Here is a 13,609-nt window from a genome sequence, read left to right as displayed (position 1 = left end):
CTGTCTTACTCTATGAAAAGTTTTTTTTTTTATAATTGTGTTCATATAATCCCTGAGTTTGTCTCAGCAGGTAGACAACCAAGTATTTCATATTGTTTATAGTTATTTTAAATGGAATTTCTCTTTCTTTCTCTTCCTGATGGTTTTGTTGTTGGAATATGGAAATGCTGATGATTTATGTGGGTTTATTTCATATCCTGCAACTTTTACTAAAGTTGTTAATTTTCTCAACTAGTTTTTTAGTTGACTGTCCAGGGCTCTCTAAGTAATCCACCATATATCATCTATAGAGTGATAGTTTTGTTTCCTCACTGCCTATTCTTGAAATAAACATTTATTAAATACCTGCTATGTGCCAGGCACAGTGCTAAGATCTTTACAAATATTATCTCATTTGATCCTGCTATTATCACCCCCATTTTACAGTTGAGGAAATGGAGGCAAACAGTTTAAGTGACTTGCCCAGGGTCCCAGAGCTATTAAGTATCTGAGGCAGGATTTGAACTCAGGTTCTTTGTGCCACCTACCTGCCTCAACCTAGACAGGATGAACTAATTCAAGTGTAGAAATCTACAATTAGAACTTGGTGCTAAGGAGTCAAGCATACTAGAGTTCCCTCTGATAACCATTCCTAGCAGTTTGGGTTTCAGTCCTTGAGGTCAACTGAAATTCTAGTCAATTCACTAAGATGTTAGCCAGATGGTAATAAGATCATTTTACAAGAACTCTTCTTAAACACATCTAGAAGTCAAAACCTAGGTCTATCAGGAGAAGGGAAGGGAACAGGCATTTATTAAGTAGTTACTAAGTGCATGCACTATGAAAAGCACTTTACAGATATTATCTCATTTGCTGCTGGTGGCCTTGGAGGCATGCAGCTTGAGTTTAAACACCACCTCTACCTCATTTAAAAACTGAATTCAGTAGCTATGGTATGAGAAATTAGGATCAGGGAAGAAGTAAGAGTCAAAACCCTGATTCAGTACTCCTGGTGGTTATGGGTGTTCTAGGCAGCAACAGGAGCGGAATTATTAAAATAATTTATGTGTTGGATGACAAAGAGGCTTAGTTGTTCTATTGATGGGATCCATCCCATCTAAGGAGACTGCCTAGGGTCACAGAAGGAAGATGTAACAGAACTAATCTAGAACCTGTCTATACTGCTGCCACTGCTAGGCCTACTTGCTCCCTTTTCAGTAATTGAGAGGCAGATTAAAAGGGCTTCCCTGCAGGCAACACAGATCTGATGGAAAGTTATTAGTTTTTTAAGGGCAGCCAGGAGATCTCAACACTCAAGTTGCTATCTTATGATGCTTCTTATTTCTCATGGCTTTAAAGTTGTTGTTACCGTTTTTTTTAAATACCTTCTTCTAAATACCTTCTGCTTCCTTCCAGAGGAGGGGTTCACAAGTGTGTAACATTGCATATAATATTCTTTTCAATGCACTGATTAGTTTTGCCACATTTTTTTTCCTCTTTTTAAAAAAGCAATGCTATAAAGATTGGTTCTCTGGGAGTGGACAAAGGAAGAGATATGGGGGAAACATGTCAGTCGAGAAACATTTCTTTTTTTAAAAAAAATAATTTATTTTTAGTTTTCAACATTCACTTCCATAAGATTTTGAGTTTTAAATTTTCTCCCCCTCCTTCTCCTCCCCCTTCCCCAAGACAGCATGCAATCTGATATAGGCTCTACTTACACATTCACATTAAGCATATTTTCACATTAGATGGACGTATAGAAGAATAAGAACTAATGGGAGGAACCACAAGAAAAAGAAATAAAACAAAACAACAAAAGAAAAGGAGAGCAAATAGTATGCTTCCATCTGCATTCAGACTCCATGGTTCTTTTTCTGCATGTGGATAGCATTTTCCATCATGAGTCTTTCGGAGTTGTCTTAGATTCTTGCATTGCTGAGAAGAGCCAAGTCTATCAAAGTCAGTCACCCCATAATGTGGCTGTTACTGTGTACAATGTTCTCCTGGTTCTGCTTATTTCACTCTGCATCAGTTCATGTAAGTCTTTCCAGGTTTTTCTGAAGTCTGCCTGCTCATCATTTCTTATAGCATAATAGCATTCCACTACATTCATATACCACAACTTATTCAGCCATTTCCCAATTGATAGGCATCCCCTCAATTTTCAATTCTTTCCCAACATAAAAAGAGCTGCTATAAACATTTTTTGTACATGTGGGTCCTCCTCCCATTTTTATGATGTCTTTGGCATACAGACCTAGTAGCTGTATTGCTGGGTCAAAGGGTATGCACAATTTTATAGTCTGTTGGGCATGGTTCCAAATGGTGTAGGATTTAGATATAAAGACTGATACTATAAGCAAACTAGAAGAGCAAGGAATAATTTACCTTTCAGATCTATGGAGAAGGGAAGAATTTATAGTATGAAATGCAAAATGGATAACTTTGATTACATTAAAAAGTTTTTACACAAACAAAGCCAATGCATCCAAGATTAGGAGAGAAGCAGAAAACTGGGAAACAATGCTTACAGTTAGTATCTCTGATAAAGGCCTCATTTCTAAAATATATAGAGAACTGAGTCAGATTTATAAGAATATAAGTCATTCCCCAATTGATAAATGGTCAAAGGATATGAACAGGCAGTTTTCAGAGGAAGAAATTAAAGCTATCTATAGTCATATGAAAAAATGTTCTAAATCACTATTGATTAGAGAAATGCAAATCAAAATGACTCTGAGGTACCACATCACACCTGTCAGATTGGTTAACATGACAAAACAGGACAATAATAAATGTTGGAAAAGATGTGAGAAAATAGGAACACTAATGCATTGTTGGTGAAGTTGTGAACTGATCCAACCCTTTTGGAGTGCAATTTGGAAATAAACATTTCTTAAGAATCAACTATGTGGTTCACTATGTTAAGTGCCAGTGATACAAAGAAAAGCCAAGAGACAGTCTCTGCTCTCCTAGAGCTCAGACTACTGGGGAAAACAACAGGCAAACAACCATATAGTTGTTTGCCTGTTGTTTTTCCCAGATCGATAGAGGATAAATTGGATACACTGACAGAGGGAAGGTATTAGAATTAAGAGGAACTGGGAAAGGCTTATTGCAAAAAATAAGGTTTTAGCTGTGAGGAAGCCAGAGGGTGCAGAAGAGAGTGAAGAGAATTCCAAGCATGAGGGACAGATAGTGAGAATGCTCAGGACTGGGAGAGGGCTGTCATATGAGAAACAGCAAAACAAAAGATATTAACAAATTAAAAAAAAATCTGCCTCTCCCAACAACCAGTGTGCGGTCCCTTTTCCCTGTACTTACAAGGATGGATATTGAATCTGAAGTCCTATTAGACCCAGAAAAATTCCACCTGGGTCCTATCCTCTCTCATATTTTCAGAAAATAGCTTCCAAATCCAAGAGAATTTTGGTATGTCATGAAATAAGGACATTACAAAAAATAATAGTTAACATTTGTTTTATTTATGACATTTATATTTCTAAAGTCTGCAAAGTACTTCCCATATGTAACCCATTTCTGTTGTTTAGCTCACAAAATGAATGAAGCATTTATTAAGTGCTTACTATGTACAAAACAAAGTGCTGAGTTCTAGAGACACAAATAGAAAAGTAAGACAGTCCCTGATCTCCAGGTTGTTCATATTTTAATGGGGAGACATATATATATAAGGTTTTCAGCTGCAAGTCAGATGAAAAAGTTCTATAATGCTTCTTCTTTAATATTATTTCTACTGATAAAATCACACTAAGTTTCTGATGTTGAACCATTTGACAATGCCAAGGACTTGGGTGGCCAGAAATTTCTTTTTGAGTCTTGGGTAGCTGTGGATGTGGCCTCTCCAGGAGCAGTCAGGCTGCATCACCGCAGGGGTTACTTCCATGAATGATGGCTGAGGGCGCTGGGCTGGAAGCAACACTCTTCCCAAGGCTCTTGGGCTCAGGGTCCTAGTTTGTCTCCATCAGGGTATGAAAGGAGCTGATGGTCAAGAACGTGCTGGTCGTCTGACTTGTCTGGCATATACGGTCTCCTGTCTCTCCCTCGGGGTACCCTCCTGCTTCAGGTGGGCTGGCTTGTCTGCCCTGTGTGTGGTGGTTGGTAGAGATGGCTGGCCCCCTCTCCACAGGAGTTGCTTCCTAGATCTCCTAGGATCTACAGATCACAGCTGTGAGGGCTGTGCTCGAGGTGGAATGGTGGTCAGATGGGTGCAGCCACCCCCGGGCTTGTGTACCATCTGCCTATTGATAGCATTTAGTCAGAAGTTATTGCTGATGGTGATGAGGACGGTGAGCCTCATCTCCACAAGGATTTCTCCATTCACTGACAGCTACAGGGACTAGGCTGGAAGCAGGTCTGGGGATTGGGGGGCACTGCTATTCCCAAGGCTCTTGGTCTCAGGATCCTGGGCTGTCTCCATCAGAGTCTGAGGATAGAGAGTGGTCCTGGGGGTGGTTTGGCATTCCCTCGGGGTACCTTGCTGCTTTGGAGAGATAACAATAACTTACTGTAATATTAAGAGCGCAAATAAGATGTAACCCATATATTATGTCACTTGAATCTCACAATAAAAGTATCAATTTATAACAAATGTGAAATCTAATGTCACATTGAGGGATTATTTTCATTTGTCAGGAGTTTTCACAATTTTCTTAGAAAATACATGTTTTCTGACCCGTTAACCAGGAATTAAGTGTTGGTGAAACAGTGTGTCTGTTTGCAAATAGGTGACTAGCCTTGCCCAAATACAGTCTAATTCCTACTGTGGTCTCACCTGGTGTATGCATATATATGCATCTGTATGTGTCTTTCACCATGTTCCTGTTAATGTAAAATGGGAAAAGGGAGGAAAAGTTGGTGCGCATTAACTTCTCTTAACATCTAGTGGCAAACACTACAAATATATTATCTTTTAAATTCACTGATTTCAAGCAGGTCCCTCCTGGTCTCAGCATTCCAGTGGATTTAGGGCTAAGTATATTTGTAAACCGTTGACTGTTGCTGTTTAAGGAAAATGCAATTTTTAAAGGGGGAAGGGAAGAGAAAAGCTCATTAAAGATTGGTTTCCCTGCTTGTCTGTTACCTTGTCTCATTTTCCTGGCTGCCCTTGCTATCTCCAGTTCATTGTAAGAGGAAAAATCAATCCCATGAATGACAATGGAAGGCCAGGTCTGAAAAGACTGGAAGACAGATGCTGCTTAACTTCTAGTTCAGCAAACAAATTCAGTTTTGTTAGATAAACCATCCCCAAGGATGTAGAGAATTAAGCCTTTTGTGAGTGTTGTCCTGTAATTCCAGAATGTGCTTCAATGGTTGAACTGGAAAAAAAAAGTGATATCAATTGTTACAGAGCGCATGCCATTTTAAGACTCCCTGGCCCTCTTGAACAACATTAAACCAAATTTTGGAAAGTCTAACAACACCCATTATGGTAAAATTGGGTACGGTTTTCCTTTTAGTTTAGACCTATTGTTACTAATCCCATAACCAATTAAAATCTCCAACATGTACACCTCGGGGAAGGACATAAATGTTTCATGATGGCAGATGTCTCCGAGACAACTTGTCAAAGTGTATCATCCTGCAGAAGACATTATTAGCAATGTGATGGATCTCAAAGAGGGTTGGGCTCGAATTAGGAAGCCTGAATTGTAGCACTAACGCTGGTGTTGGGTTACAGCATGACTCTGACAAGCCGCATAATTTCTGAACCTCAGTTTCCTCATCTGTAAACTGAGGTGATCAGATTAAATAATTACTGAGTTCTCTTTCAGCCCTAAATTGCTTTGAGAAGGAAAGAAGAAAGGAAAGAGAGAAGGAAAGAAGGAAAGGAAGGTGAAAAGGAGGGAGGGAGGGAGGAAGGGAGGAAGGAAGGAAGGAAGGAAGGAAGGAAAGAAGGAAGGAAGGAAGGAAGGAAGGAAGGAAGGAAGGAAGGAAGGAAGGAAGGAAGGAAGGAAGGAAGGAAGGAAGGAAGGAAAGAAGGGAGTGAGGGAGGAAATGAGGAAAGAAGTGAGGAAGGAAAGAAGTAAAGAAGGGAAGGATGGAAGAAAGGAGAAAGGAAGGAAACCCAAGCAGCAGGGTGGTGCAGTGGATAGAGCACTGAGCCCAGAGGCACAAAGAATTGAGCTCAGATTTGACCTCAGACATTTTCATCCTAGGTTTGTAACCCTGAGTAAGTCACTTAACCTTTGACTCAGCTTCCTCAACTGTAAAATGGGGATAATAATAGCACCTTCTTCCTAGGGTGCTTGTGAAGATCAAATGAGATAATATTTGAAAAGCACTTTGCACAGTCCCTAGCACATAACACGTGCTTCCTTCCTTATTTCCTTTTTTCTTTCCTTTCTTCTTTCCTTCCTTTCTCCTTTCTTCTATTACATTCTCAGACGAATGTAAACTGAATCTCCCCTTTTTAGATTAGAACATTTACTAAGCACAGAACCATCTTATCTCCTTATTGAAAATAAAAGCAATGTTGGGATAGCTATATGATTATGTTGAGAGTCTATAACTTTTGCTTTCCAGTGCTGCTTTCCTGCAGTGTAAATTAAATTAGTCTAACTTTTCATATGTAATAAAAAAAAAAGGGGGTGAAAAACATAGACAGTGTGGATATTGACATGCGGTGGGATAGAAAGCCCTGGACCTTCTCAAAAAATGATAATGCATTTTTGCATCCTTGACCCCTTTAGCAGTCTGGTGAAGCCTGTGAACTCCTTCTCAGAATGATGTTTTAAATGCGTAAGATAACGATACACAGGTTTACAAAAGAAGCCAACAATAGCAAAATACAACTGACAAAATATTTTTAAAAATAAATTCACAGCCCCCAGGTTAAGAAGCCATGATCTACATGGGCATCTCTTGGATAGGTGCTGAGGATGAAGAGTGAACCAAACCCAGGACTAAGGAGCAGGACATCTGCAATATCAGATTTATAGCCAATCAATCCATTAACAAGGGAAAACTGTCTATTTTCTAGCCTTAGGACCAAATCTTCAAATTATCAGCATGATCTGGGGAAACTTGCTTAACCCTATGCCAAAAGAGTAATAAAACTGTGTATACCCTTTGACCCAGCAATACCATTAGGTCTGTTAGATAAACCATTCCCAAGGATGTAGATCAGGAAAAAAGAAAAGAACCTATATGTTCTAAAATGTTTATAGCAGCTCTCTTTGTGGTGGCAAAAAACTGGAAACTGAAGGGATGCCCAAAAACTGGGGAATGGCTGAACAAGCTGTGGTATATGAATGTAATGGAATACTACTGTGCCATAAGAAATGAGCAGGTTGATTTTAGCAAAACATGGGAAGACCTGCGTGAAATAATGAAGAGTGAAATGAGTAGAAGCAAGACAACATCCTACATCCTATACAGCAACAGCTATATTCTTTGAAGAGTAAATGTGAATGACTAAGCTATTCTGAGTTACATGAATATTCAAATCAACTACAAAGGACCTATAAAGGAAGATGCTATCCACTTCCAGAGAAAGAACTGACAAATGGAAGTACGCAAAGTATAGTTTTACATATAATAGGTATATGTATGTGTCTATATGTACCTATATCTATACATCTGTGTCAAATGGTGGCCTTCTCTAACTGGAAGTTGGGAGAGAGGAAAGCAGTTTAGACCCAAATGTAATAAAAATAAAATAAAATAAATATTAAAAAATACAAATTTTAAAAAACCATGTATATTCTTCCTGGGCCTCAGTTTCTTCAACTGTAAAATGAGGAAGCTGGATTAAATGGCCTCTGAATTCCCTTCTAGATCTACGATCCTGTAACTTTTGACTCCCACCCCCAATCCTGACTCCTCTCTCTCACTGCCCTCACTGCTACAGCCACACTCATTGGTATGGAGGAAATAGATTGTAGGCTCATACATTTGGAATTGGAAGGTACCTCAGGGGCCACTGAGGTAAGCTCTCTTATGTTATGGATGAGGAAGCCGAGATCCAGAGGAGATGAAGGATTTGCCGAAGGTCACACAGCTAGTGAGTAATTAAACTTGGGTCTTCTTGACTCCAAGTCAGGAAGCACTTTATCCACCACACCAGCTAGTTTGCCTCAGAAAACAGCAGCAGCTGCCATAAAAGGACCAAGAAGACTTCTGGAAGCCAGATTGAACTAGACAAATATCGTCTGTAGGTTTGCTTCCTTCCCGTCCTGAGTCTCTGACCTATCACAGTTGCTTGCCCCAATGCAGCCGGCATATGCTCTAAGGCTCCTCATCCCATCTTCCTATCCTTCTAGATGAATCCCAGATGCCAGAGCCAGGCTACCTCCCCATCAGGGTTCTATGGGTACCATAGAGAGAGACAGAGGGTGATTCTATTGTCATTGGCTCGAGCCCTCACTGGGGTTCTTTATACCAAGATTAGTAGTTGAGAACCAATTTCATTAGACAGCCTAGAGTAGCTTTTAGAAAGGTATATTTGCTAAGGTGGTACAACTAGAAAAGATAGTCCAAAAGATTCTCCTTGATGACACCTATGACTACCTACAGAGTTTGGGGGGGAAAGTAGGCTCAAGTTTGGAGTGCACATCTGGCAAAGGGGCTCCCAGATGCTAGACTCCCTTTTGTCCTCTCACGGGATGCTCAAGAAGCATCCTTCAGCATGGGGTAGGTTCAGTGCTGGGCACCTTGTCTTTGACTCCCAATGCAGACACTGCCATCAACTGATCTGAGCACACTTGAGAGCATGGGTGGGAAGATGGAAAGTCCAAAATCCTAGGAGTCCTGAAAGTTTGAGAAGCTTTCCTCCTGCCAAAGTGAGAATGTGCTGGAAATCCATGCTTGCTCCAAATTCTGGAATGGCTCCTTTCCCAATGGGCTTGATAATTTATAGGCAATCATCACAATGCCCTGAAGACATACCAACCTAGACTGACTTCTCAGTTTATACCTGCTCTCATAGGAGCATAAACCTAGAACTGGAAGGGACCTTAGAGGTATCTAGTCCAAACCTATCATGACAATGATAGATGGTGAAACTGTGACCCAAAGAGGAAGAGCAATGTACCCAAGGCCCCACAGAAGCACAGCCGGGATTGGAACCCAAGCCTTCTATCTCCAAGTCCAATAATCTTTCCACTATAGACCTCAGCTCCTCCACCTCAAGTGTGGTGGGCCCTTCCTCAACCAGACTTAGGCCTCATTATCCAAACGTGTCAGTCCTACCTTTGTCTGGATGAGACACAAATAAACATCCAAGCACTACCTGGGACATAATAAAGACTACTGGAGACATCAGAAAAAAGAGAAAGAAAACAGAAGAAAGTCTTCAACATAAAGGTGGAAGTACGTGAATGAAGACTTGCATCACTAGGAAGAGCACCCACACCAAATGAAACCATAAAACAACCTGGCTGAGATATGTTTGTTCAAAAATCTGAGCAACTTAGAATTTTTTTTTCCAACCAATTTACTTTCTTTCTTGGAAGCTCACAAAAAAATAGATGAAACAGACTTTTTTTTCTACTTGCTTGGCAAAAACACTGCTTGTCCTGGATGAGTGGTTATTTATAAGGCACACTCAGCTAGCACTTCAGTAAGGTGGGATCTCAACTCTGAGATGTGTGCCACCTCTCCCACGCAAACACACACACATCCACACATACCAACACACATCTCCAAACCAAAACCTGGGGGAGAAGGGGATGAAGGGCCCAAGGGAACTATCTGGTACCTTATCTTAGAGTTAATCATAATAGCAATGACTCTTTAAGGTTTTAACAAAGCTCGGTGCCCATCTACCATGGACAGCAACGAAGGCAACTTGGCGCAAACAGTGCTAGAGTAAAAGGATTTAGGTCCAAATTCTGGATCTCCACTTCTTACTGCCTAGGTGACCAGGGGGAACTCATGTCACCTTCCAAGTCTCAGTTTCCTCATAGGTAAGATGAGGGGAGGGGTTAGATTGTTGTCAAGTTATTTCAGTCTTGACCGATTCTTTGTTACCCCATTTTGGGGTTTTCTCGGTGAAGATATTGGAGTGGTTTGCCATTTCCTTCTCCAGCTTATTTTACAGATGAGGAAACTAAGGCAAAGAGGGTTAAGTGACTTGCCCAGGGTCACACAGCTAGGAAGTGTTGAGGCTAGATTTGAACTCAGGAAGATGAGTCTTCCACTTGCCATCTGGCTACCTAGATACCATTAAATACCTTTACATCTCTAAATCTATGATTCTATGATCTTTTCAAAAGAAAGAGAGAATTGGGATGGGAAGCCTGCAGCCGTGAGGCCACACGTGGCCCTCTAGGTCCTCAAGTGCAGCCCTTTGACTTCTGATTCAGATAAAGAGCCACACTTGAGGACTTGGAGGGCCACATGTGGCCTCGAGGCTGAGGTTCCTCACCTCTGGTAGACAACTATAAATAGTAGCTCAGTAACTATAATTCTACTCAAACCTTTACCTGCAGAGGATTAGAGTTAGAACAGCCATTATAGGCCAAGGAGTACAACCTCATTTAATAGACAAGTGAAGCCTAGAGACCTGAAGTGACTTGTCTACAGCCACAAGGGTAGTAAGTAGCATGAAAGATTCACACCCAAGCCTCCGACTCCAAATCTAGTGTGCTTTCCATAGACTTTTCCTAATGTATCAAGCACAAAAGCAAGGTTTCTTTTTTTCCACTGGGAAAAAGGAACATTAGGAGTCAAGGAACTTGGGTTCGAATCCTGCCTGCTACTTACTACTAAGTTGGCCTTGAGCAAGTTATAATTAAAGCTTAAAACTGCACTAAGACTTTTGGGACATGCCTAGGACTTAATACTTAAGATTCACATTTTCAGGGACCTAACATGATCCTTTGGAAACTGGTCCTGATTTTCTTCTAACTACAGTTGCTGATGCCAACCAGGTCAAAGCTGAACTGAAAGGAGCATTGCCTTAAATTTGTTTTCAAACATTGTCAAGTCTTAAGCATTCCAAGTCCAATGGACCTTTGGGAAATGAGGTTGTGGCTGTTTTCATTCTCATTTATCCTCTTTGAGGTATAAAAAAACTACTGTGATTTTTTTCTAGTTTATGTAGAACTTGCCTCTTACTTCTTTCTCTGTTATTATAAGAGCTGAGCTGTTGAAATCTGATAATAGGCTATGTGCACTGTTCCTACCTTTCCTTTCCCATACTCCTCCTGCTCCCCAGCCAAATATATGTATATGTGTGTGTGTGTGTGCACGTGTGTGTGTGTATATACATATATATATACACACACACACACATATATATACACACACACCTATACACACACATACACACACATATATGCATGTATACATATATACACATATACTTATATATATTACATATATATACATGTAATATATATGTTATATATATATTAGTCTGGGTGATTCCCCATTAGAGATGAACATAACAGACCTAATGTCCTTTATGTGGCAAAGTCAGATGCAAACAGAACTTTAACATCCACAAAAGAAAACCAGAAGTGTGTGTTTATGAGTTATGATACTATATGAAACTACCACTTTTAGGATACGACATTCTCTGGGTGGGGATGCCAGGAATTAGTATCTAGACTAGATCTTCAAAAGCCCTTTGTATGATTTGAAACTCATGGTTAAGTTTCACAGATTTGCCCACGAAACTGCCCATTTAATGACCTCAAACTTCTTTTTGAAACAAAGGTCCATCTTATCACCATGGCTCTTCCAGGTGATGCTGCCTAGAAGTCATAGAATGCTATCTACTGAAGAACTGATGTCAGGGATCACCCCAGAGGCAATGGAGATGCTTGAGCTGAGCTCAGAAAGGCTGCAAAGTTGCAAACAAGGGATTATGGGGCATGACCAGAAAAAAAAGGGATGGTCACATACCAAGAGCGAGGTCTAAGCAATGAACATCCCATGTTCATTGGCATTCATCAACAGAATATCAAGAGAATATAAGAAAGTTTCCTAAAACGCTGAAGACTTCTTTGTGGCAGATGTGTAGGAAAACACAAACAAAAGTCGTTCAGGATAGGCAGGCCTGGGTGAGCTTAGATCTGCACCATTAGAGAGTACCCCTATCAATGAGATCCCAGATTCTTTAGAGTAGGGGTTCTTAACATTCTCAGGGACCCCTCTGGCAGTCTGGTGAAGCTTAATGGACCCCTCCTCAGGGCATTTTAGATGCATAAAACATATGCTGTTACACAGGAAATAAATTATATTGAAATACTGCTATCATCAAATTTTAAAAAATAAAGTTCATAGCCCCCAGCTTGAATATCCTTTCATTAGAATGTTGGAGTATGGGCCAGTGGGCAGCTATAAACATGGGAGTCACAACATTCAGAGGTGCTCCGGCAGCCCATAAAAAAGTGTGTGTTTTAAACATTCCAAAGATACAAGAGGATAAATGCTTGACACCGGTGGAGAGCTTATAATGTTATTAAATGCCAGGCTGTGAATCTAAGGGGCAGCACGGATGGTGGGGTTGCACTGTGGTACGGTGGGTAGTAAGAATGTCGGGCATGGTGCAAGAAGAAATTCATTCAATTCCTGGTTCTGACACTTGCTGCATGTGTGGCCACAAGCAAGTTGTTTATCTTTTCTGTTTGCAAAAGCAAAGCACTTTACAAATATCTGATTTTACCCTCACAATCACCTTAGGAAGTAGGTGCTACGATTTCCTCCGTTTTACTGATGAGGAAAATGAGGAAGACAGCGGTTAAGTGACTTTTTGTACCTTGGTTTCCTCATTTGCAAAAAACACCATCCTCCCACAAAGTGTTTTGCAAATCCCGAAGCACTATAGGAATGTTAGTTAGTTGTTATCAAATGAAGGGCAGGTTTTGGGGTGGTTCTAATTCCCCTCTGATGAGAGTCTAGGGAAGGTTTAAGGAATATAGGAGACGGTAAATGTTGCTTTAAGTGCATCCCTTGGAAAACCATTTGCACGAACGTCTCATCCACTGCTGGGACCCACAACACGCACGCACTCTGCAAGCCTCAGCACGTGTGCGCCAACACCTGCCATGAGGTCTGCTGCTTTCTTCCAGATTCCCTTAGCTTCCTGGGCACAAACCCAGGCTGCGCTGCCCACAACCTAACGCCTTCTCCCAGACACGGCTGTGGGTACTTTAGGTCTGTCTTCTTTCCCCCGACCCCGATTCTTACCCATGCTGGTGTCTGCGGAGCTAGGCTCCCTCGCGCTCCCTTTCGCCCGCCCGAGCCTCTTCCCGCCCTGCTCCAGTGGGCCAAGAACCAGAGAATCCACTCCAGCAGCAGAGGCGCGCTCCCCGAGCTGGCCCCGCCTCCTCCCTTCCCTGGTCACGTTGGCTGCAGAGCGCATCCAGGCTGCGGGGGCCTTCCAGAGGGAGGAGACGGGGGTAGCTGAGGGGAGAGGGGTCACGTGAGAGTAGGAGTCTGACCTACTTTCCCCCCCAACCCCGCAGCTGGCGCATGCGCAGAGGGCCACCTCTGTTCTCTCCGCCCCTTGCCCGGGAGATTCACATGGAAATACATGTGCCCTCCTCCCCACCCCCTTCTTCCTCGGGCCAAGTTAGGCTTGCACTGGGAAGCATTGGGCGCAGCTGGAGGGGTCAGCCTGTTCACTATCTTCTAAGTTGGACCTGATAGCAGAACC

At 41.6% G+C, this 13,609-nt stretch overlaps 1 long non-coding RNA gene across 1 annotated transcript; it reads right to left on the bottom strand.

The window, feature by feature from the left end:
* Positions 1-1,629: 1,629 nt before the first annotated feature.
* LOC144457959 (uncharacterized) lies at positions 1,630-13,369 on the bottom strand. The gene is made up of 3 exons (XR_013487547.1): positions 13,141-13,369; positions 5,084-5,318; positions 1,630-4,480 (listed from the first exon to the last, which is right to left on the bottom strand). It is a non-coding gene; the product is annotated as an uncharacterized LOC144457959 (long non-coding RNA).
* Between the last annotated feature and the right edge of the window lie 240 nt (positions 13,370-13,609).

This window comes from Phascolarctos cinereus, unplaced genomic scaffold (assembly GCF_003287225.1).
Source record: "Phascolarctos cinereus isolate Bilbo 61053 unplaced genomic scaffold, phaCin_HiC Scaffold_5;HRSCAF=322, whole genome shotgun sequence".
Lineage (NCBI taxonomy): Eukaryota > Metazoa > Chordata > Mammalia > Diprotodontia > Phascolarctidae > Phascolarctos > Phascolarctos cinereus.
Note: the sequence above shows the minus strand (reverse complement) of the source record. Positions and strands in the feature narration are given on the sequence as shown.